This window comes from Amblyomma mixtum, chromosome 3 (assembly GCF_055824585.1).
Source record: "Amblyomma mixtum isolate Tamu chromosome 3, ASM5582458v1, whole genome shotgun sequence".
NCBI lineage: Eukaryota > Metazoa > Arthropoda > Arachnida > Ixodida > Ixodidae > Amblyomma > Amblyomma mixtum.
In genome coordinates, this window is record NC_143014.1 from 88529203 (window position 1) to 88554364 (window position 25162).

Here is a 25162-nt window from a genome sequence, read left to right on the forward strand (position 1 = left end):
GACACACTGCTGGACGAATTTCTTTTCTCTCCTTGTGTCGCCGAAAAGTGTTCGGAGACTTTTCACTTAGAAGCACCCGACAATTCCAACGCTGGCAGCACGCGAGTCCGGCAGCGCGTGGGATTCCCGGTTCAGCCGCGCAGTGCGCTGAAAGCGCGGGTTCACACGCCAGCAGCCACGCTTTTCTTCCAAGTCGAATCGTTCATCTCTGCGGAGCGCGCGAGACGAGAGATGGCTACAGAACACGCAGATGCACTGAGAGTGCAGTGCAGAAAAAAGGACAAAAAGAATAGGAATAGTAAAAGCATTCAGCCGCCCTTGGGTTCGTTGTAATTTTTTTGCTGCCAGCCTCGTTGGAAGGCGAGGAGAGCATGACAAGATCAGCAGCCCAGGGCTCTTAAGCGCGCGCTGCTATTTCCTTTTGTTGCAGTTGTTTCTGCATTATGTGAGCCCGTTATAAAAGGCATAAATGGGAACGGGGAAGGAGTGCGCGCGGCCTGAGCTGCGCTCGAGAAGCGAGCACAAAGCAAACGCCAGCTGGTGCCGAGCGAAAGGCGTCAGGGATTCGCATTATTATGCCTCCCGTTTTTTCTCTGGCCCGTTTGTGTTTAGCTTCCCCGACAGCGCGCGGGCGATCTCTCTTTGCCAGGCGTCGGCCCTCGCAGCCCCGGCGTGTGCACCGGCGGCCGCTGCTCGGCGTGATCTGCGCACGCTAAAAGCCTGGCCGCCGTTTTGTCATCTGTCACAGCTACAGCGCGCTATGATTTGCTGTCGCCCCCGGCAGCAAGAGTCAAGGGGTAAATGCATCCGCCACCCTTTTCCGGGGCTTGATGGCGTTTAAACCCCATCCAGAGTGGAGTTAAAATGTTCTCTCGCGCCAGTGGCATGCGGACGCTCACGCTCGGCTGGATCGCCGAGAAATGGCCACCGCCGGGAGTGACTGCCATGCATGCCGATGCGCCCCCCGCTCCTCCTCGCGTTCTAGGCCCCGCTCCAGCGCTCCGCGACAAAGCCACTGACCGAAACAACACTTTCTGTGGCACCGCGCGCGCGTTGCTCGTGCTGCAAGGGGAGACATTTCCGGGCCGCTATGCCCGCCATTAGAGGGCACCGCTTCCATCCAGCGGCCCTTTGCCGAACGTGCTCCTGGAGCGGTTGCGTCGTCCTGCCCCCCCTTTTTCTTTTCTTTTTTTTTTTCACCGCTTCTTTGTTTTGCTTTTCTCGTTGAGAAAAAGTGCCCGGCAAAAGCCAGATTTCTTGCACGCTAGCAACAATGGCTGGGGTTGCGTTCAGGTGGCATAAGGTTAATTTTCCTGACCCCGAGCCAGTGTTGCACCACTAGGCACTCTACTACATTACATATAATTTTTTTCCTTGCACTCTGATCTGAAAAAATAATAGCAGATTCAAAGCGGGAACGTCAGCCCTTAAAATCTGCAAGAGGCATCAAGAAATAAATAATTGTCACAACAACAAATCGCGGCGACTGTTAGCAGTCTAGTAACGTTTCTCTTCTGCATTAAAACTAAAATAGCACAATAAAAACGAAGGCTAACAAAAATATAACAATAACCCGCATTAAGAGTTGTCCCAAGCAAAAAATGAGCCAATCATGAAAGAAACATCGAATTTTCAATTAAAAGTAACCACATTAGGGTTTCTCACTGCCTACTAGACTCACACGTAACTAGCTAAAATCTAGCCACGTTGCTTTCCACTATTTCCTCCTTTATAATGCTTAATACTGCGTGAGGCATCGCTGCAACCCTGCCATGTTTACTTTCTACCGCAAGTATAGCTCTCTGCGTATGTAGCGCTTATGGAACCTCGAAAAGAATCTGGGAAGTCAGACCAATCAGGCTCTTGTAACGCAGAATTTCATTTCCATTGATTTCCATTCCCAGCTGCCGCGGCGGCTCAGTGGTCAATTTGCTCGGCTGCTGGCCCGAGAGACGCGGGTTCGATCCCGGCCGCGAAGGTCGCATTTCGATGGGACGAAATGCTAAAGGCCCGTGTAGTGAGCGATGTCAGTGCGCGTTAAAGAACCCCAAGTGGTCGAAATTATCTGGAGCCCTCCACTACGGCGTCTCTCATAGCCTGAGTCGCTTTGGGAGGCGAAACCCCCATAACCCAACCAACCATCGACTGCCAATGGAAGCCCACGAATTTATCCGACGTTATCTTCTTGCTCCTTGCCTACTACTTTTTCTTCTTCATCCTTCTAATATTCTGCTGAGCTCACCATGATAACTTGAGTAGCAATCATACTGCCAGCGTGGCCATGCCTGCCGTGCATACGCCGTAAAGTAAAGGCTTTCGGAGGCATGTGTAGCTTTAATTGACATGCAGATGAGCTTGGACCTGGATTATTATCCAGGTCTAAGCTCTGGAGTGCAGAAGCAGAAACGCTGCCGCGAAGTGTGGACACAAAAGTGGATGGAAATCTATAGGGTCCTAATACCACAATGCATTTCTGCACATATAAAGAAAATTACCTCCATGGCTGGGCAAAAGTAAGTGCAAATCTGGGGTCTCAATACCGGAATGCATTTCTGAATATATCTATAAAAATTTGACTCGATGGCTCGGCAATGTAACGCAAAATTCAGCGACAGCCTGGAGGCTTCGAAGACTTCACGCTCGCTATCGCCGGCTTTCATATCCAAACAGCGCGTTTACTTCTGAGTGTTGGCGTCATTCACTACGCAAAGTACGATGACGGTAATGAGCATCCTTCACTTTCCAAAACCAACCGCAGCTGGCTTTCGCACTTGTCATCTCTCTCTCTTTCCACATATCACGCCTGTCGCCCCACGCTCTCCGCTCTCGGTTTCCACATGTGTTGTTCCTCTCTCCACGTATAGAACATGCGCAACACCGCCTATAGAACACAGAGAAGGCCGGTGCCCGACGTTCTCTCTCAGGCACCTAGGTATCACTGACTGCTATGTCTCGATAACGTCCAGTGGGAAGCCTTCAGGCCGTGAAAAGAGGCCGCACGCTGGCCTTCCCATGTGTGCGTCTGCCATCACAGGTTCGCGCGATGCAGCCATTTCTGCTACCGAGATATCCCTGTTTGAGTCACTGCCAGCGTCGTTGCTTCATGAAAAGAAGCGCCAAACTACATCACCATGCTAATCAGTTCGCGCGGAAAGGAACGTATGTTTTTATTTTTTACCTATTTAAGTTCCTTGATTGAAATCACATCTTCATGAATGTTCATACGTGCGTATACAACCGCTGCTGATTATAAAAAGTATTCCGGCCATGCGTGCAAGTGGCGTTCACTCCTGGTTTGCCATGCCTCCATGGTAAGTCAGCGCTCGGGCTGTAAAACGAGAATTAGCAATTGTCGACTGACCGAGCGGAAGAGGCGGTAGGACACGCGCGAATTCTCTGCGCGACGAAAAAAAAAAAACTGCCGGAAAGCAGGACGGACGGCAAAACAACGCGAACAAGGAAAGCGGTGGGGACGGAATCGGGCGCGGTGAGTGCCGGAGCAAATAGCCGCAGGCAGCCGAGGTGCGAACACGGAGCCCATTGTATTTTACAGCCGCAGGAGCGCCAGGTGCGTCTCGGATCAATCCTGTCGCGACACGATATTGCTGGTCAGCGAACGCGCCCTTTACGAGCAGCGTGGGAGCCAGCGCGCGGTCCCCCCGCCTATGCAGCGGCCCGTCGAACCCGCCGCGCGTTTACGGCGTCGTGAGAATGGTCGCCTCTTTTGGGTTTCGCGTGCTCGCTGTTTACGCGCAAGTCGCCAGGCTGGCCAAGCTCCGCTGTCGCTTCGCAAAGACGCGGTGGATCTATGGGCGCGCAATAACGAACCAAGCCTGGACATGTTTAGCGCGGCCAGGCCGCGTTTCTCCCAAGCACGACCAGAGATCGTCGCTCAGACTGCGAAAAGGTAGAAAAGTAGGCGCAGGCTACCCTGTTTACGCGAGCAAAAATAAGCGTGAAATAGCTGGAGACGCATTCGCCGCCATGAATCGAAGCCTCATATAATCACATCCGTACTGCAGAGGGTCGCCATACTTTGTGCTTACGCATTTATTGCTCATCGAAACCTGCTGCGCCGAAGTTTCCGCGGAGAGCATACAATGCTGAAAGACAGAGCATAGAAAGAAGCCTTGATCTGTGCGCGATATGTTTTCATGACGCCACAGCCAGAACGTATTTCGAGTGACCAGCGTGCGTCTGCATGACGTGGCGTCAAAGCGTGAGACGAACGGGTGCATGCTCGTGCTCGGTAGAATATTTTTTTTTTATGTAGCCTTCCGGGGGAGTCTGCAGTCCAGGACTCCTCTGGCCTACCCTTCCAGCCTATAGCCCTCTCGATCAGTTTAAGCTGTTCAAAGGCGCCTGTGGCCAGTGGCTGTGGACTCTGGACGTCGGCGATTCGACTCTTGTCTCTACAATACATGTTTTTCTTGCATTACAACTTGGCGACTGACGGCAGAACCTTCGGAGTATGCGCTGTCTTGGAGACTTCCACCTGCGGTGAGAGGAACTCCGTTGTGGTCGGTGAGTTGCAGCGATCATTATGTGAGCCAGTATGTGCAGCATTGCATGGTCGCTACATCTTACCTTGCTTAGCACTTCTACGTCCCGCTTGAGGGCGGGATGAACGAGTATTATGAAGCCTATGTTATTTTTAGTTTACAATTTTGGTTCCTTCATGGTGATGCCTGCGGCTCTCTCATTTGCGGAACAAAGAATGCCTAATTCGTAAATTACTTCATTTCTTAAATTCTACTGATAGCCCTCTACTGCTTCTTAGAACATGTGCCATATGTTCCCTACTGCCTGGCCCCCCTGCCTGTTTCTTTGCGTGTACGTGCACGTGCGTGTGTGTGTGTGTAGGGAGAAGGGGAGTGGTAGCAGTGGCAGGTGCCACCATGCTCGGTATTTCTTCTTGCGTATATTTCTCTAAATAACCTGTCAAATATACCGGTATAGCGTCGCAGATGCTGGCGCCGACTATGGCCAAAGCAGCAAGCTATTCGCAACGCTCTGCAACTGCTTGAAGAGCTTGGGGCAGTTCATATAAATGCCACTGGCGTAACAATCCGCTAACCTACAGTTTACATGGGCTCTATGGTGACTTTCGCTGCTAAAATGATTACAGAGCTTCCAGCCCCGCGGGCGGTTTGTAGCGGTCTGAATATGCTCCCAGTAATCGGGCCTTTCCGCGCATTTTAGCGAACCCGGCAATACTCAAACATTTCGATCCTTCCTTCTCTGGCCTCTGCTCTTTCTGTGGGGAGCTGGCTGACACCTTACACATGATGTGGGCATGCCAGCAAAATCCTTCTCTTCCACCCCTAACTCATTATTCTACTCGAGAGGACTGGGAGGCGGCCCTGCTCGGCTGCCTTCACCAAACGGCCCAACAAGCCCTGGTTCGGCGAGCTCGTGTTGCTGTACGGACCAATGGGGTCCCTGAATAAGGGACTCCACATAGTATTGTAAGGGGAGCGGCCCACTCAAGGCTGTTTCCCTGGCAGCCTCTCTGTAGATATTATTAAATGCTTTTGATCATCATCCAATCCTCTGTTCTGTTCCTGAAGAACGCCGGACGTGTATGGCACCCCCTCGGCGTTGTGGCGAGCATGCGAACGCCAGCGAACAGGCTCATGCACGATGACTGCCGCACTGAGCAAGGCGCTGCGCTTTTACATGAAGCGGTGCAGCGATTCAGTGCGCAACCAAAAGCCATCGCCGGCAAGAAATTTGGTTGCGACAAAAGCATGACCACATTTCGAACTATGGGAGACGCGCGCCTGGCGGTTCTATAGAGTTCCTCGTTTCGATGGTATACCTACAACGTCTCATCAGTCATACGCGCGCTACAAGTGCTTCGTAAGAGCGCGGACGCTCGTACTTTGAGATATACTTCGGCACTGCCGTTCTGACAGCACAGCAAATCGTAAAATGCTGCTCGAGCAAGCGAAGACGACAGCGCCGAAGTCCCATCCATGTCTATGCTCTATCTCCGTTAACCTGCAGGTCCGCTAGCATATATTCGCTTGCCGTGGGTTTTCTAAAACGCAAGGGACTCATTCTGTTCTTTTATGGCACGATAGCATGGTTCCAGTTGCCTACGGATTGCTCAATAGGTAGAAGTTTTCACCTCAGCCTGGTGGTGGGCTTTCCAAGGGCGGGGGGATTGCATGGGAGGAGATCGTATGGATACCAGTCCCGTCCCTCTACGAGCTGCAGACTGGCAAAAAAAAAAAAACCCACAATGGGGCATCACCGCACTGGTGCATTTAAGTTCGATGGCGAACGAATCACAGACATATGCGCATGCGCATACGCGAGGAGCGAGTGTGAGACAGTTACTGCGCAATTTCCTTTCCTAAAATACAATTTTCATTTTCTTTATTACAGCCCATATTTCTCTTTCTTCTTTCACTCCCACTTCCTCCCTTCCTCTAGAAATGGATGACGGGTGTCCACCGAGGTATGTGAGACAGTTACTGGGCAATTTCCTTTCCTCAAATACAATTTTCATTTTCTTCATTACAGCCCATCTTTCTCTTTCTTCTTTCACTCCCATTTCCTCCCTTCCTATAGAAATGGATGGCGGGTGTCCACCGAGATATGTGAGACAGTTACTGCGCAATTTCCTTTCCTCAAATACAATTTTCATTTTCTTCATTACAGCCCATCTTTCTCTTTCTTCTTTCACTCCCATTTCCTCCCTTCCTATAGAAATGGATGGCGGGTGTCCACCGAGATATGTGAGACAGTTACTGCGCAATTTCCTTTCCTCAAATACAATTTTCATTTTCTTCATTACAGCCCATCTTTCTCTTTCTTCTTTCACTCCCATTTCCTCCCTTCCTATAGAAATGGATGGCGGGTGTCCACCGAGATATGTGAGACAGTTACTGCGCAATTTCCTTTCCTCAAATACAATTTTCATTTTCTTCATTACAGCCCATCTTTCTCTTTCTTCTTTCACTCCCATTTCCTCCCTTCCTATAGAAATGGATGGCGGGTGTCCACCGAGATATGTGAGACAGTTACTGCGCAATTTCCTTTCCTCAAATACAATTTTCATTTTCTTCATTACAGCCCATCTTTCTCTTTCTTCTTTCACTCCCATTTCCTCCCTTCCTATAGAAATGGATGGCGGGTGTCCACCGAGATATGTGAGACAGTTACTGCGCAATTTCCTTTCCTCAAATACAATTTTCATTTTCTTCATTACAGCCCATCTTTCTCTTTCTTCTTTCACTCCCATTTCCTCCCTTCCTATAGAAATGGATGGCGGGTGTCCACCGAGATATGTGAGACAGTTACTGCGCAATTTCCTTTCCTCAAATACAATTTTCATTTTCTTCATTACAGCCCATCTTTCTCTTTCTTCTTTCACTCCCATTTCCTCCCTTCCTATAGAAATGGATGGCGGGTGTCCACCGAGATATGTGAGACAGTTACTGCGCAATTTCCTTTCCTCAAATACAATTTTCATTTTCTTCATTACAGCCCATCTTTCTCTTTCTTCTTTCACTCCCATTTCCTCCCTTCCTATAGAAATGGATGGCGGGTGTCCACCGAGATATGTGAGACAGTTACTGCGCAATTTCCTTTCCTCAAATACAATTTTCATTTTCTTCATTACAGCCCATCTTTCTCTTTCTTCTTTCACTCCCATTTCCTCCCTTCCTATAGAAATGGATGGCGGGTGTCCACCGAGATATGTGAGACAGTTACTGCGCAATTTCCTTTCCTCAAATACAATTTTCATTTTCTTCATTACAGCCCATCTTTCTCTTTCTTCTTTCACTCCCATTTCCTCCCTTCCTATAGAAATGGATGGCGGGTGTCCACCGAGATATGTGAGACAGTTACTGCGCAATTTCCTTTCCTCAAATACAATTTTCATTTTCTTTATTACGGCCCCTCTTTCTCTTTCTTCTTTAACTCCCACTTCCTTCCTTCCTCTAGAAATGGATGGCGGGTGTCCACCGAGATATGTGAGACAGTTACTGCGCAATTTCCTTTCCTCAAATACAATCTTCATTTTCTTCATTACGGCCCATCTTTCTCTTTCTTCTTTCACTCCCATTTCCTCCCTTCCTATAGAAATGGATGGCGGGTGTCCACCGAGATATGTGAGACAGTTACTGCGCAATTTCCTTTCCTCAAATACAATTTTCATTTTCTTCATTACAGCCCATCTTTCTCTTTCTTCTTTCACTCCCATTTCCTCCCTTCCTATAGAAATGGATGGCGGGTGTCCACCGAGATATGTGAGACAGTTACTGCGCAATTTCCTTTCCTCAAATACAATTTTCATTTTCTTTATTACGGCCCCTCTTTCTCTTTCTTCTTTAACTCCCACTTCCTTCCTTCCTCTAGAAATGGATGGCGGGTGTCCACCGAGATATGTGAGACAGTTACTGCGCAATTTCCTTTCCTCAAATACAATTTTCATTTTCTTTATTACGGCCCCTCTTTCTCTTTCTTCTTTAACTCCCACTTCCTTCCTTCCTCTAGAAATGGATGACGGGTGTCCACCGAGATATGTGAGACAGTTACTGCGCAATTTCCTTTCCTCAAATACAATCTTCATTTTCTTCATTACGGCCCATCTTTCTCTTTCTTCTTTCACTCCCACTTCCTGCCTTCCTCTAGAAATGGCTGACGGGTGTCCACCGAGATATGTGAGACAGTTACTGCGCAATTTCCTTCCCTCAAATACAATTTTCATTTTCTTCATTACAGCCCATCTTTCTCTTTCTTCTTTCACTCCCATTTCCTCCCTTCCTATAGAAATGGATGGCGGGTGTCCACCGAGATATGTGAGACAGTTACTGCGCAATTTCCTTTCCTCAAATACAATTTTCATTTTCTTTATTACGGCCCCTCTTTCTCTTTCTTCTTTAACTCCCACTTCCTTCCTTCCTCTAGAAATGGATGACGGGTGTCCACCGAGATATGTGAGACAGTTACTGCGCAATTTCCTTTCCTCAAATACAATCTTCATTTTCTTCATTACGGCCCATCTTTCTCTTTCTTCTTTCACTCCCACTTCCTGCCTTCCTCTAGAAATGGCTGACGGGTGTCCACCGAGATATGTGAGACAGTTACTGCGCAATTTCCTTTCCTCAAATACAATTTTCATTTTCTTCATTACGACCCCTCTTTCTCTTTCTTCTTTCACTCCCACTTCCTCCCTTCATGTACGGTGCGGTTCGGGTGTCCACCGAGATGACAGAGAATTACTGCGCCATTTCCTTTCCTCAGAAAGCGTTGCGTTCAAAGGGCAAGGCATCGCGCCAAACGGGCGGTGGCGTTCCGTGGACTCCCTGGCAGCACTACAACACACTGTCGCGTTCCACTCCTAAAGGCGAAGCTTAAGCGTCATTACTTAGCTGTAAATCAGTGTTTAGTCATTAATCAGTGTTTAGTCATTAATTAGTAATATTCTTTACTTAGTAATTAGTACTTAATTATGTGCGACGTCATCCAACGGTGACGTCACCACGGCCACAGAGGCAGTCAAAGTGGTGACGAAAACGCTTTCGCCTCTGAGCACTTCAGACAGTCAAAGTGCCCCCTGAGATGCCGTCGCCGCTGCGATTTCCGCGCCGTTGCTTCCCCAATTCTTCTACTCGTGATGGCCATTGGTCAAACCACAGCCGATTTAGCCACAAAGTGAAGGCCGTTGCCTAACAGGCAGAGCCATCTGGAATGTGCTGAACATGAAACGAGCACAACTGTGTCCTTGCAGCTGGAGGGACAGGGTAGTATATGGACAACTCCCACGATGGGGACTGTGTGGTAGTGAGAATGAGAGTATCAGATCCCCGGGATAGCCAGCACAATATTCTCCCACTTTAAGACTGCTAGGAGAAGTGGGAGGTGCCCAAACAGTGGAAAATCGCTAAGGTAGTTTTCATACCTAAGCCAGGGAAGCCGCTCACCCTAGAAAATCTAAGGTCTACATACCTCACTTCTTGCCTCGGAAAACTGATGGAACATGTGATGCAAACGCAATTAAATGATTTCAAGGAAGACAACGACTTGTACCCTCATTCGATGATAGGTATTAGATCACATTTGTCCATGCAGGATGTCGTGATGCAACTCAAACATGACGTATTAGACACTAAGTCGATCGTTGCGAAAGTTGTAGTGGGGCTTAACCTGACCAAAGCTTTCGATTATGTAAAACTCGACGCGATACTAGAAAACCTGGCTCTCTTAAACGTCGGGGAACGCACCTACAACAACATCGCAAATTTCCCCTCTGGCAGGATAACGCGCATCCAGTTTGGTAAAAGTCAGTCTCAATACATATACTTTAGCAGCATAGGCACCCCGAAGGGTTCTGTACTTTCCTCCCTTCTCTTCAACGTGGTCGTGATACGACTACCGCTGAGGCTGGAGGGGATGGATGGCTTGAACTGCTGCATGCATGCATGCGGACGACATCACCATGTGGATGACCCGTGGAAGCGACGCGCACATCGAAAGTACGCTGCCATAAATGAGGTCGAAAAATATGTCAGACGCAGGGGCTTGCAATTGTTGTTGTTGCCTTAGTGGCATGGCACATACCCACGACGGGGGATAGGCCAGGGTTCAGTGAGGAGAGCCAAAGAAGGTAAATTGGTGCCAAGCTAATGGTTTAACTTAGATTGTCAAGCTAATGATTTAACTTTGGGTAATAATTCAGAGGAATTAAAGATGGAATTATAAATTAAAATAAAAATAAAAAATAAGATAAAAATGAATTGGAAAAAATAAACGGGCGAAAAGATTAGAGAATATAATACAAGAAAAACTGCTGAGAGATTTCGCAATGCCTAAATTTTGGATACCATTAGCAAGGGAACCTGCCGGTAGCAATTATGTAATTGTGGAGGTAATCGGAAACTTGATGCATTGCAAAACCTCTAGCGCTAGCACCGAAGGAGAAAAGAAGCGTAACTGACTGAGTCCCATTCGAGTAATCGGAATTTCTAGATATGTCCTTCTCTGATGTGCAAACTTCCGGCATTAAAGTAGGAAATGCTCCAACTTCTTTTTTATCGACCTCTGCATAAGAGACAAACCAGAACCATCGTATGGCTACCATTTCCAACACTCTAGAGCTGCAAAGCGGTAAAAAAAAAATGAGGGCCACAATGGGGCACCACGGCACAAGGTGCATATAAGTTGCTCGAAGGAGAACCAACGAATCACACAGACGGTTGTTCGAGGAGCCTTTTTTCCCAAGCATTTTCCCCCACTAAAGCCGAGCACCAGGCCGAAGGGATGCTTGTACCCATTGACAAACCTGTGAGCACCCGGCGGCGCTGAGGATCGAACCAAGCACCTCCCGCATGCGAGGCGTGTGCACTAACCACAGGGCCATCGCTGCGGTGGTGATTTGCTCCTAATAAGGCAGCAAAAGCAATTTAAAGGTTTGAAAACGTGAAACTCTCATGCCGTACTGTCAGCAGCGTGGCGGAGCAACGGAAAACTGCATTCCAGTGCCATCTGCCGCCTCCAAGCATGTTTTTCGAGGCTCACGGAAATAGCGTTTGAAGCACGCTTTGTGCATGCCTATCCTTTCTTCGCTATCAAGCATGCCTTGACGCTTGCTTCACCGTGATGGTGGTGGTGGCGTAAAAACACTTATTTACACTATGTACAAGCATGGTATTGCTTGGACCGTGCCTGAAGGGCCCGGCCCTCACAATCACTAGGAGGGATCCCTAGTCAGGGACCGCTGTGGCCTCCGCGGCGGCCCGGGCTCTTGCCACCAGGGCTCGTTGGTCCTGGAGAGTTGAGCAGCCGAGCAGGGCCGCCTCCCAGTCCTCTCGGGTAGGGTGGGGGTGGGATGGGAAAGCAGGATTGGCAGGGCATGCCCACACCATGTGATACGTGCCCGCAAACACTTCCCCAAAGTGTGGACACTTGCCCGAAAAATCCGAATTGAAATTTTTAAGCACTGCCGGGCACAGTACCGTGTTGGTGTAGAGGCAAAGAAGCCAACGCTTCCAAGAGGTGGGTATCGGCCGTGAGCGGTTTGTTACAGGAGAAAGATCTGCCGAAAAGTAATAGCCGGATTAAAATCAGTAGCCATATCAGGCGGTGAGGGAGGCGATGCGCGCGGGTGGTAGCGTCCGCCTTATTTCCCTCTATCCCCGCATGTGCTGGGGCCCAGATGATGGTGCGCCGGGTTGGGAAAATCCTGGTACTCACGTCTATGTAAAATTTGGAAGGCACGATCTGGAATTTGTCCCTGTTCAATATTGCGGCAAGCTCCCCTTGAGTCGGCGATTATGACGGGACGCTGGATCCGCGGCTGCCAGTGCGATAGCAACTTCCTCCGCGAATTTAATGTTGGGGGCACGGAAGGTGAGGCTCTGAACCGGGTTGTTTTGGTGGACAACGGCAGCCGTGTACCAACCCCCATGGTGTGGACCGGCTGCGTCCATGTAAAATACGCCTGGTCGAGCACCATTCTGCTCGGAAATGGCCTCCGCTCGTGCGAGGCGGCGGCCATCATGGGCATCCTTTGTCATGTTATTGGGGAGGGGGCGAACCTGCAGTGCGAAGCGCCAGGCCTCGGGCATGGATACCCGCGTCTCCTTTTGGGTTGTGTAATTGATGTGGAGGCGGGTCAGGAGGCGGCTACCCGCACGTGTTTTGCTTAACCGCAAGAATTGATTGCTGAGATGAGTCTCGCGCAGCTCTCCAAAGGTGTTCGCCATCCCCAGGCCGAGGAGACATTGGTTGGATATTGCAATTGGAAGGTCGAGAGCTCTCTTATAGATTTTGCGGAGAATTGCTTCGAGAGCGTTCTCATCGCATTTGCGCATGTGGAGGTACGGTGCCGAATACAGAATTCGGCTGGTTACGAATGCATTGGCCAGCCGCAGGGCGTCTTTGCATCGCAACTCCCCTCGTTTATTTGATACCCGGCGGACCATACGGCCCACCTGATCCGCCACCTTGCGGAGATTCTTCAGCGTGGTGCCAATATTGCGGTTCGTTTGTATGTAGAGTCCCAATACTCTGATTTTTGGTTGTGCAACTTGGATTGGAACGTATGTGCACGAATTCCGATTTGCTCGGGGAGCACTCAAGGCCGCAGCGGTGTGCATAATTGTCCACAATAGCCGCCGCTTGCTGCAGGTTGGCCTCGATTTCGCGAACCGACCCGTGTGTTGCTCAGAGGGTGATGTCGTCCGCGTGCAGGGCATGCTGCACACCCGGGACCTCACCCAGCAGGGTAGGGAGCTTCATCATGGCCAGATTGAAGAAAAGAGGCGAGAGGACTGCTCCCTGTGGAGTCCCTCGCGTACCAAGTTGGTACGGGCCATGTTCACTGTCTTGGAGTCGGATATACGATTGCCGATCTGTGAGGAATTGCTTAATGTATTGAAATGTGTTGTGCCCACAGTTCACTTGGGACAGGTGGGAGAGGTTGATATTATGCGTCACATTGTCGAAAGCACCCCGCAAGTCCAATGCGAGGACCACCTTGTCGTCGCTAGGGTGCTCGACGGGATCAATACTCTATGAAGTTCCAGCAGCACATCTTGTGCGGACCGGTGTGGGCGGAACCCGTACATGGTGTCTGCAAAGGCGTTGTGCGTTTCTAGGACCCCTATAGCGGATCAAGGTTACACTACCTGGTCACAACACCTCATCTGCCAGCTCAAAGATACCGAACAGCATGTTCAGCTCTCAGAGGCGAACCCGGCGGTAAACAAACACCTCCTTCACCTCTGGGAGGCCCGGCACAGCCTCATCCGCCGATGGCGCCGGCAGAGGCATAATCGGCAACTCAAAATCCGCATTGCGGAACTCACCCAACAAGCGGCAGAGTATGCTTCCCCATGACGGGCTTATCAGACTCATGGAAGCCGCTGAGGCGCTGTGTGACGTTCGCAGCGAGTCCTACTTAGGCTCGCGCGAGGGATCGGAGCACTATTCATCATCGCGGTAGCCGAAATAGAAAGGCTTTCGCCTTGCGCGTTTCAGATCGTCAAAGTGCCCCCTGAATTTTTCGTGCATGTGAAAAATGATAGCAGTTCTCGGTCTATAAGCTTGGAGAAGGCAGTTCTACTGAAAGAGCAAAAAGACAGGCGTGTGCTGAACAGCAACGATGTACAAGAGGGACGGCTGGTGGGTGAGAACATTGTAAATATGAAAAATATTTCAAAACTGACGTTAAAAAGCACCTTTTGTGACGTAATTTGCTACGTGCATGCGGTACAATTAATTTGACCCTAGTTCACCAGGGCCGCTGCTGCAACCCATGTCATGGCCCCCTTTGCTGCCGAATATGGACGTGTGCGATCTCATTCTTGTACAATTCTTCGGGCTTCGTCCTTGACGCACTCGCAAGGCTATTCACCTACGTGGTTGAGGGTGCTGGTTGCACCCTCACCCGCTGCACCCGCTGGTTGCACCCTATCTGGTTGAGAGCGCTGGGTACGCTTTTCATGTACCCATGTATCAATGCACCCTACAAGCTGTGGATCAAGTCCAGGACGCACCCCCAAGGTGAAGACGCCGGTTCATCAGGCCAGTCGCCGACTTAAAGACCTGCCTCCCGATTTCGGACCTCTTCCTGAACGCAAGAAAACAAGAAGCGCAGGCGTTGACACAATGAATCTGTCAGCATTAACAGGGCCAGTTTTACTACACCATACGCGGTAACCAACTCGTTTCCACGGCCTTCCCCGTGAAGATGCCGAGGACTGGCTAGAGCAGTTCGACCGGGTGGCCGTCTTCAATGCCTGCGACGCTGAGTATAAGCTGCGCATTGTTTACTTTGCACCTGAAGACTCTGCGAAGACATGGATTGAAAACCGTGAATCCAGCCTCCGCACATGGGACACATTCAAGGCGGAATTACTGCGTACTTTCACCAACACATTTCGCACTGAAAGGGCTGAACTGTTTCTACAGAACCGCATCCAGCATCCAAACGAGAGCGTAATGTTGCCGCAGAATGAAAGGCAGTCTGCATTGTTTTCGCATTGCATACATGGCGAGAAAGTTGCTGAGAATGGCTGTAATCGTTTGTTTCTCGGCTGCGAAGGATCTTCCACAGCGTGTGTAGGTTTTTGGAAAGGCAGTTTTTTTTATTCCTTTGAAGTGGACTATATAACTAAATTAAATTGACTTATTTTAAATTTTGTGGGATTACAATAACAACCAATTAATAACACGGGGACAAGATTAAAAGAAATAAAAAAAAAACCCTCTATATCCAAGCGACAAGATTACAGGCGTCTTCTTTCGACGACTCTTCTCGCATTGATTCCGTGGAATGTCCTTTCACAATTCTCGCTGTCCACCGCAGCTTTTTCGTCCCCCTTGCACGTGCGTATGGCTGCCTGGACGCGTCTTCACCCCCACACGTGCGCCGCGGCCGGCTCCAGCGGGTCGGAAGGAAGTCCGCTCGGGTGCGCGAAGTAGGCTGCTCTGTGTCAACCCTGCGGCTCCGAGATGTGTCACTGCTCACTATGGCCGTTTTTTCGCTGTGCCTTCTTGTGAAGCCACTCCTCTTCCCCAAGAGGGCCCTTGCTTCCGTTGCCGTTTCTTGAGTTATTCCCTTTGCCCCGAATTCAAACCGCGGCTTTTGCTCCCTGTTTGTTTGTATTGTCACGGAGAACCGGTAGAACGTTTGAGGAAGAGCTTTAGAAGACACACAAGCACTAGCGAGGCTGGCACAGTTCAGCCAACGGATGCGCGAGCGGGCCGAAAGACGAGGAAGAGAGACGGGCACCAGTGAACCTGCTCCAACCGCGTGGCGGTGCCAATAATACCCTAGTTACACGACCGACTTAACCATGGTTAAGTTTGCCTAAGTTAATATTAACCACAGTTGTGCGCTGTTAGATGGAGAGCCTAACCGCAGTTATGCCGCTAACCATGGTTATCGGTAACTGAGATTGGCTACCTCAGTCAAGCGGTCAACTGACAAAATGGCTGCCACCATGTCGGCTGAGCCCGCGATGCCCGCTGCCACATCAAGTGAACAGAAGCGTGTCAGCTGGTCTGTCCCCACAACAGAAGCATTGATACGCATCTGGGAGGACAATCTCTCGGCTCTGCGGTCAAATACGCTCAATGCGAGGATATACAGCGCCATGGCGTACTCCCTGAACGCAGGCCTGCCGGCACGCGAAGGGCCGTATTCAGCGAAGCAAATCTGGCAGAAGCTGGAAAACCTCAATAAGCACTACCGGTAAGTACAAAAGCCATTTCATATAATGGTGTAGTTTACAAGCTATTTTAGTGCTTTTTAAGTACTTGGTATCCGGTGCGCTGCACGTACGCGCAAACATTCGCCGTGCTGCACGGTGCTTCGTCTGGCATGACAACTACTTCGCTGTAAATAGAACACATTACTGTTTTTCTGGCTGACCTGTGATGTGCGCGGATCGTTATTGCCCTGAACTCGGCTCGCTTGAACTGACCACTTGCACGTCTACTCACGGTAACCGCGTCAAGTGCAGTATTTTTCGGCAGCGTCTCCTGAATTGACTCGTATATCGTCCAAAGTGATGTGCGCCAGCAGCACGCAGGTCTGTTTCGTTCTTGATGCTCTATGGAGCGCATAGCATCGCATGCATCCGCCTGGCAGTGCGAACGTCGCTGACGTAGTTTTCACGCGCCGTATGACGACGATAATCCTGGTTAATGGTGATTGGTTTGGTTTGAGTACGCGCCGCAGTAGAAGGTCCTGCCTCGAGCTAGCATAGCTTGCTACGTTTTTCGCAGCCTGTCGGCGGTCACGGTCGGCGGTCGTGCGCTATTAGTAAATGCCCGGGGCTGTACAGAACTGGTATTCACTTTACATTTTCCGTCCCCAAATTAACCGTAGCAACAGCAAAGGGATCTCAATGTGAAATCAGATACCTGCGCTAGCACGGTTGACGCTTGAGATGTACTACTTTATCTGCTGAATGTGCTGACCGGCATGAATGTCCTCTAACTCTGCACCCTTTCAGTCTATACAAGGACAGGCGCGATATGTACTTCTTTCATATGGTTAGCCGGTTCTTTCTGATTTGTTTATTTATTATTAAAAGAAACACTCCCCGCCTATAGATTTTTTCTGATGCAAAGTTTCATGGAATAAAACTGCCTTTGTTTTTAGGAGGCTGAGGAGATCTGGTTCAAGCACTGGATCGAAAGTCATTGAGTGGCCATTTTACTGGCTGCTTCACTCTTTTCTTGGAGCGCTGCCAGTCAATGACAGTAGCCTGATGCAAGAAAGTGTGGAGGTGATCTAGTTTCACTGGTTCAGAAAAACTCAATATTACAGTGCCTGCAAACATGTATCTTTTCTTCACAAGTATTGTAATCCATCTTGACTTGCAATGCTGCAAGAAGAAAATGTTTTTTTTGTCTCTGCAAGATGATGTATTATAGCCATCACAGTTATGTAGTTCGAAAACACTACACAACACAAAGCAAGTGACTAAAACTTTGAAAAGACACGTCTCATTCACTTTCTGTTTTATTACAGACAACAGAATAAACTCATCTGAATATATATCCACTTTGCTCCAAAGCAGGCAGTGAAAAGAGAACATGAAAGAATTTGAACGTATTCATGAGACAGGAGGAGGAGGAGATATAAAAGAGAAAAGGCAGGGAGGTTAACCCAAAGAATAATCGGTTTGCTACCCTACACGGAGGGAAGGGGGTGAGGGGATAATTAATTCATGAGACAGCAAGCAAAGCAAACCTGTGGGAAACGACAAGGTGAACAAGATGAGGTGATGCATAGCTCTGTGAAGTGTTTCCAATAATCTGCACATGAATTGGTTGTGTTTTTTTAATGTCATCACACATAACACAATAACAACACACTGCACTGTGCGCTGTAAGAGGTCTTTGCTATCAGACTACTGATAAGCTCCAAGACGAACGAATTGCGGTACAAGCAATGCATTGCACAATGGGACTGCACAACACTTTCTGCACCCCAGATAATCGTACATCTGCCCTTGTGTCCGCTGTTTGCTGCCACTGGCCGCAGTTGAAGAAATAGGTTGCGAGTATTTGTATTTTCCAAAACATGGGGCAACCTTATTATATTACTTCTAAGGTGTTCCTTAATAGGAATTAAGTCTAATCAAGTATAAGGTCAAATATTTCACAAAAGGAAGAATCTACACAGCATTTCCCATCATAAAATGGCTTGTGAGTTGGAATTAGTGTTTTCTACCTTTTTATCCTGCTCATTTCTCTGAGCTTTCCTGATTTGTTATAAAAACTCTGTATTTGGGGCCTTTCCCAGCAGCTAGGTTTCACATTCTTCAGCTATGTAGCATACATGTTTATAGTTTCTTACGTTTTCTTGGTATTGGAAGGTGCCAGAGGCTCCTGAAGATGGAGTTGGAGAGGTTCTTGCAACCTTTACACTTGAACGTGACCAAGATACAGCTGAAGACACTATGGCCAGTAACCAGCCCAGAGAAAGCAGCGACAGCATCATAAGACGCTGAAAAAGGCCTGCGAGCTCCCTTTTGCAGGAGCTGCTGACAATGCAGCAGCAAGCCGATGGCCGTGCATCCAAGGCCGCCAGAGAAAGTAGCGAGCTGAGAAAGCAGCTCTTGGAACTGCAGAAGAAAAGCAACGAAATTCAAAGAGGAATGCTTGATGTCTTGAAGTCGTACTTCACACCAAATAAAAATCGGGAATGAAATAATTTGTCCCGTCTGAAATAAGTGATGTTTTACCAACTGCGACAGACAGTGCAGCAAGGTCAAATGCTTAAGCCGAAACTTGTTTAACTACTACCGTATACTTTGTACACATCAATAACGATGCCGCATCACTTAAATATTTTAAAGTTACGACTATGGACTATGTTATTGCACTATGTTCTTGCACTGCACGATGTTCTTGCACTGCACTATGTTCTTGAGTGCCACCGACATGCACAGCTTTATAAACTTCTGAATCTGCTACTCCCTCAGAAAAACTCACACATCAAAAGTGCACCTGTTAGAAAGTCCTGCAAGACACTTTGGACCATGCAAGACCGTTCACTGTGAAGCAAGATGCTTTGCCAGGGCATTTCTCACTGCCACCCCCGAAGGCTCCTCTTGACTGCTTGTGCAGAAGGGCTGTGGTAGTCATCCATTCTCTAGACGGACTACATTCAGCCAGTTGGCGTTGCATCTGTCCGCCATTTCCTCACAAATATTGTGGAGAACGCAGCAGCAGCGAATGTCTTTGTTCACATTGACAATGTTGTATTCAAGGCCCTTAAGCAGAATGCGAAAACATGCCTTGAGCTGCCCGAAGGCATTTTCTACCACACGCCTGGCACTTGAAAGATGAAATTTAAATGCCTGCGCAGCAGAATCAGTAGTGCCAAAATGCGGGTATGGCTTCATGATATTTTTTCGGAGTGGGAAGGCTTGATCAGCCAGCAGCAGGGGTTAAACGTGTCCACTTTCGATGGTTTTGGCTTCCATCTTAAACAATTCACTTGCTCAGAATCTTTTGCAGCTTCGATTCCTCAAACACACCTGCGTCATGGTTCCTCCCGGGAGATCCGCTGTTTGTGTAAAGGAATTTGTATCTGTGGTCAGCAACAGCCAAAAGTATTACACAATGCCACCACTTATAGTTATGGTAGTCCACTGCATGCTCGGAAGGTGGACAGAATTCGATGTGGCAGCCATCTAGTGCTTCAATACCTTGAGGGAAGCCTGCAACTGCAGAAAACTGTCGCAGGTGTTCGGCCATTTCGTGCGTCCTCGGCATTCTCACGTACCGTGGTTGGAGTAGTCGCACAACAACATCGCAGAACTCCTTAGCAATGATGTTAACTGAGGAGTGACTGGCTCAAAACACGTTTGCCACAGTTCTTTCTTCCGCCTAAGTCGCAAGGCGATATATGACAACTGCCACACGTTTATGCGGCGGTATTGCTTTCCGCATATTTGTGTCCAGCATTCTCATGTAGTCACACACATTTAAAATGTATTTAAATGTGCCTCTTGTCATTCTAAAGTTCTCCCTAAATTCAGCCTCTGGCAAGTGCGGAAGCGTGGCTTCATACCATGAAGATTCGCGCGGATGCGCCCGCACACTCCGCTCGCGAGAGCAGAGCCTTGCAGCCAGACTTGAAGGCGCCGGCACGTATGTTCGGCTCGTTCTTGTGCGGCTTGCTTGTCTCCAAGTTCGCCAAGAATGGCGAGTTGCCGCAGGCGTAGCAGCTGAATTTCTACTTGATGATGATGTCCTCAGGCTTAATGAATAAGCGGCGAACACAGCGAGGAACTTGCTCTCTTCCTCGCCTTCAGGCATCGGCTTGCTCAGTCATCGCTATGAACGACTTCCCGCCGACGCACAGCACTTACAACACTTCATGTAGAAATATACACTTCAAATATGAAAAAAATGATGGAATAGAATTTAAAATAAACTTAAGACAGCAAAATGCACTTATTATGACACGAGAAGAAATATTAAATGGAATAAAACGAAAACGGCGAGAAGAAAACGAAACAGCTCAAGGCGACGACGCGAAAGCAAGCAGCGAAGGTGGATTGCCTTGGCTCTAGCATCGGCTACAGACGCTACGGTGTCCACCGCCCTATGTTGAAAGACTACCTTCATGCTTTGTCTGAATTCGAACAACCTCGGCCAACAAGTTTAGATGTACAGGCGATACCAAGCTTAGTTCACCAAAAGAACTTCTTATCATAGTGCTTTGTTGAATGCTTTGCATATTACGGGCATAAAATGGGCCTTATAATTGTGTCTAGAGCTGCAGTCACGTGACTAGCGCCGCAACATACCCCTAGGACAGGTTTCCGCGTGTAACACCACCAAACTGAGGTTAGCGATAACCAAGGTTAACTCCGCCTAACCATGGTTACGGTTAACCGCGGTTAAGTCGGCCGTGTAACTAGGATATAAGTGGCCAACTGTGTGGCATTTCCCCTCCCCGTCAAAAAGACAACGACCCGGTGTCGCAGAGTGAGGTAAGGAGATTGGCGGCGGACTTGGCTGAAGAAGTGCCAGTGGGCGTCGTAGGGCTTGGTTCTGGCGAAGTGGACGATTTCGGATGTCGCTTGCCTCTGGACGAGCGAACAGTTTTGCGGGAGCACTTCGTACTTGGTTGGTTTGCTTATGGGGGCTTAACGCCCCAAAGCGACTCACGCTATGAGGGACGCCGTAGCGAAAGGCTCCGGAAATTTCGACCACCTAGGGTTCTTTAAGTGCACTGACATCGCACAGTGCGCGGGCCTCTAGAATTTCGCCTCCATCGAAAGGAGACCATTGTGGCCGGGATCGAACCTGCGCCTTTCGGGTCAGCAGCCGAGCACCATAGCCACTGAGCCACCACGGCGGCGTACTTTGTACTTCCCGTCACTTAGTTAGCGCAGTAGTATTTGCAGAAGTATATTGTCATGCCGGGAAACCCGCCCGGATTCCAATTCTGCCGGCCGCTAACTTTCTCCTACGAGCGTCCCTTTTGACAAGCCCTGGTGCTGCGCCGCAAGGCACGCGCCCTAACGCTCCCTGACAAGCCACGATGCTGCGCCGTACGGCAGCGTAGTCCTAAGGAGAAGCATCTGCAAGCAACACGCCTGGACCCGTCGCAAGAGGCCAGACAGCGAGGCGCCAGATTCCTTCTCTCCCGGATGCCACCGCTGCGCGGCAAAATTTGAAGCGGTTGGCCCGCGCGATCGCTGATTGGTCCTTTCGGACTGCCGTCGAGTGCTGCCTTTGGATTGGCCAGTTCTGAAGGGCCACCGTTCCTCAGGCTATATAAGCCCCAACGCTGCAGCTTGGAAGTGTGTGACTGAGTGACCGAGTGACCGACCCACCGTGAGTCGAGTGCTGCTCACGAGTGGAGTCGGATGGTGTGACGTGCTGGTGTCTCGCTGATCGTCGCTGTGCGAGAACAGTCGCGTTGGGTAGCTCTCGGCCCCCGTGCCGATGTTGAAGTATATTATGTCCTGTACATAGTGTATAAAGCGTTTTCTTAGTCTCACCGACGCCTGACTCGGAGTCTTCGCTACCGCTGAGTTGGCAACGCTCAGTCACGAAACGGGTGGCGAGCGCAGCGGGACCACCTCTATGGCACAACATTGGTGGCAGCGGTGGGATCGACCGACATCAGCTACCTCGGCGCGGTGAGTGCCTGAAGTTTTCCTCAGACGCCAGACTTTCTCTAACACAGGTTATAGTAGCTTAGAGAAAGAATTGGTGTAGCATTGTGTTAACCTTGTGTGTTTCAAGCCTAGGAAGAGTGTTTTGAAAACCAAGGGATGCTGAAGGGGTAAACAAGGCAGTGTGTGAAATTCTTGCGCGTACCGAACTAGTAGCGATATAGTAGTGTACGGCAAGTAGTTTCTAAAAGGGCAAACAGCAAGAGGCAGTGTGAACGATGGAGAGTTACAAGGTTAAAGAACTTCTCCAAATTTGTGAGGAGTTGGGCATTGATTTGGGCTCAACAAAAAGAAAGAATGCGATCCTTGAAGTCATGAGGACTGCGGACGTGACGGCTGAGGAAGCCGAAGAGGCCTGGGCTGATATCAGTGAAAGGCGTGAACGGGAGGAAAAGAGAGAAAGGGAACGTCGCGAGGAGGAAATGAAAGAAAAGGAGATGCGAGAGCGCCAGGCGCTTAGAGAGCACGAGGTTAAAATGAAAGAGCTGGAGCTCCGAAAAACCTCGCCAGCGCCTAGTCTTGCTTCGACGACGGTTCCCTCTAACGCTCCAAAAATACGCGACCAACTGCTGCCCTTTGTAGTCGGCGAGGATATGGCTAAATACCTCGTTAAATTTGAGCATGTGTGCGAACGGAATGACATTGAGCGATCCTTCTGGGCACAGAATCTGTTAGCCTTGCTTCCCGGGGAGGCATCTGACGTGATAACTTGCTTATCGAAAGAGGCGTTTGAGAGCTACAGTGATGTGAAGGAGGCGCTATTGCGAAAGTACAAACTGTCGCCCGAAGCTTTCCGGCAGAGGTTCCGGTATGCACAGAAGGGCAGGGAGTCACATGTTGACTTCGCGTTTCGTCTAAAAGCCGACCTGGTTGAATGGCTGAAAGGCGAAGAGGTTTACGACGACCGCGATAAAGTCGTCGAATGCATCGCGTTAGAACAGTTCTACCGTTGCATTGATGAGGATGTCAAGCTCTGGCTGCAAGATAGGCTAAAGGAGGTTAAGCTAGACAAGGCAGCAGAATTAGCTGGAGAGTATTACCTCCGCCGCAGCTTGCACATCAGGGCAGTGCGTGTAGAAAAAGCAGATAAGAGAGACGGGTTTTCAGGGAAGCCCGACGAACGGAAGCAAATCAAGCGTCGCGAGTTTCGGAAAGACGAGTCCCTTACCATAGAAACTGTGAAGGAAGGGCAGAATGCATCTCAGAATGCTAGCGATGGTCCCAAGCAGCGAAACGATGCGACGCGTTCTTTTGAAAAACGGAAGCCGTTAATCTGCTACAACTGCAAAAAGCAAGGGCACATCGCGGCGAACTGCCAAGAGAAAGTTGCTTTTGCAACGATACGGGAAACAAATAAAAACATGCGACTGTTGGAGCCATACATGCAGGAAATTAAAGTAAACGTCAAGAAGTGCAGAGCACTTCGGGACTCGGCAGCAACTATGGACGTCGTCCACCCGTCTTTCGTCTCCTCTAGTGACTTTACAGGAGAATGCGCTTGGATACGGCAAGTGGCCGAGGATGAGAGTGTCTGCTTACCGATCGCAGCGGTCATCATTGAAGGAGAGTTTGGAAAACTTAACACAGAAGCCGCTGTGTCTGCCGCCCTTCCGGAGCACTTTCCCTACCTGTTCTCAAATAGCTCGGAGCAGATGCTGAAGGATCAGGGCAAATCATTCTTTGCCGACGTGGCGTACATGGCCCTCACGCGATCCAAAGCGCGCCAACTGTCGAGGGAACTGGACTTTGAGTCGGTGAACGAACAGCCGTGCGGCACGCGGAGCGATCAAGGTAACTTGAGTGGCGGGCAGACACGGGAGATGCAGAGCTCGGAGACTGGCTTGGGAGAGCGCGGTTTGGACGAGACTGAGAGTGATACGTGCACTGCTAGCCGCGATCTAGACACGACGCCGCAGTTAGGCGACGCGGGCTCCATACTCGCTCCGGTTTCCGCCAGCTGGCAGGAGCTGGCCGCAGTTGAAAAGGAAACGCTCATTCGCGAGCAGCAGCAAGACTGCTCAATAGCCGATCTGATGAAGAGCGTCAGACTGGGAGTGGAGAAAAAGAGGGTTTCATTTTACGAGAGATCTGGCTTATTGTATCGCTGCTACACCGATAAGCAGGGTCGCAAATATGAGCAGATTTTGATCCCTCGAAAATATCGCTGTCAGTTACTGGAACTCGCGCACGAAAATGCGTGGGCAGGGCATCTTGGCTTAAAAAAAGACCAAGGCTAGATTGGCTCAGGAGTTTTATTGGCCGTATTGTTGGAAGGATGTCGAACAATTCGTGCGATCTTGCGAAACCTGCCAGAGAGTGGGCAAATCCACTGACAAGTGGAAGGCGCCGATGAAGTTAGTGCCAGTCATAACAGAACCTTTTCGGCGACTGGTAATTGAAATTGTAGGTCCTTTGCCAGAATCAACGAACGGGTGTAGGTATGTTCTGACGGCCCTGTGCGTCGCGACCAAGTTCCCGGAGGCGGTACCACTTAAGGAGCTAAATTCTTCCCAGGTCGTGGACGCTCTGCTCTCAATGTTCGCACGCGTCGGGTTCCCTTCTGAGATCCAGTGCGACAATGGCAGCGTCTTCACCAGCTGCCTAACTTCTACCTTTTTGGAAAGATGCGGCATTAAAGTGGTGCACAGTTCTATCCATCACTCGCAATCTAATCCAGTAGAGCGAATGCATTCGGTGCTTAAGCGCATATTGAGAGCCGTGTGCTTTGAGCGTCACTGTGACTGGGAGGCCTGCATTCCCGCCGCTATGTTCGCCTTGAGGTCTGCTCCCCATGAGAGCACAGGCTTTAGCCCCGCGGAGCTCGTGTATGGCCGAAGCCTTAGAACTCCGCTGCGCATGTTGCGAGAGTCTTGGGAAGGCAGTGATGACGACCCAAATGTAGTCTCCTACGTCCTCGACCTTCTTCAGAGGCTCGGGAAAATAAAAGATATTGTAGAGAGGCACATGAAGGCGGCGCAAATCTT

The 25162-nt window shown here is 49.5% G+C and overlaps 1 pseudogene; it reads left to right on the top strand.

The window, feature by feature from the left end:
• The first annotated feature begins 15953 nt into the window (after positions 1-15953).
• On the top strand, positions 15954-18686 carry LOC149350859 (uncharacterized; annotated as a pseudogene).
• Positions 18687-25162: the final 6476 nt, after the last annotated feature.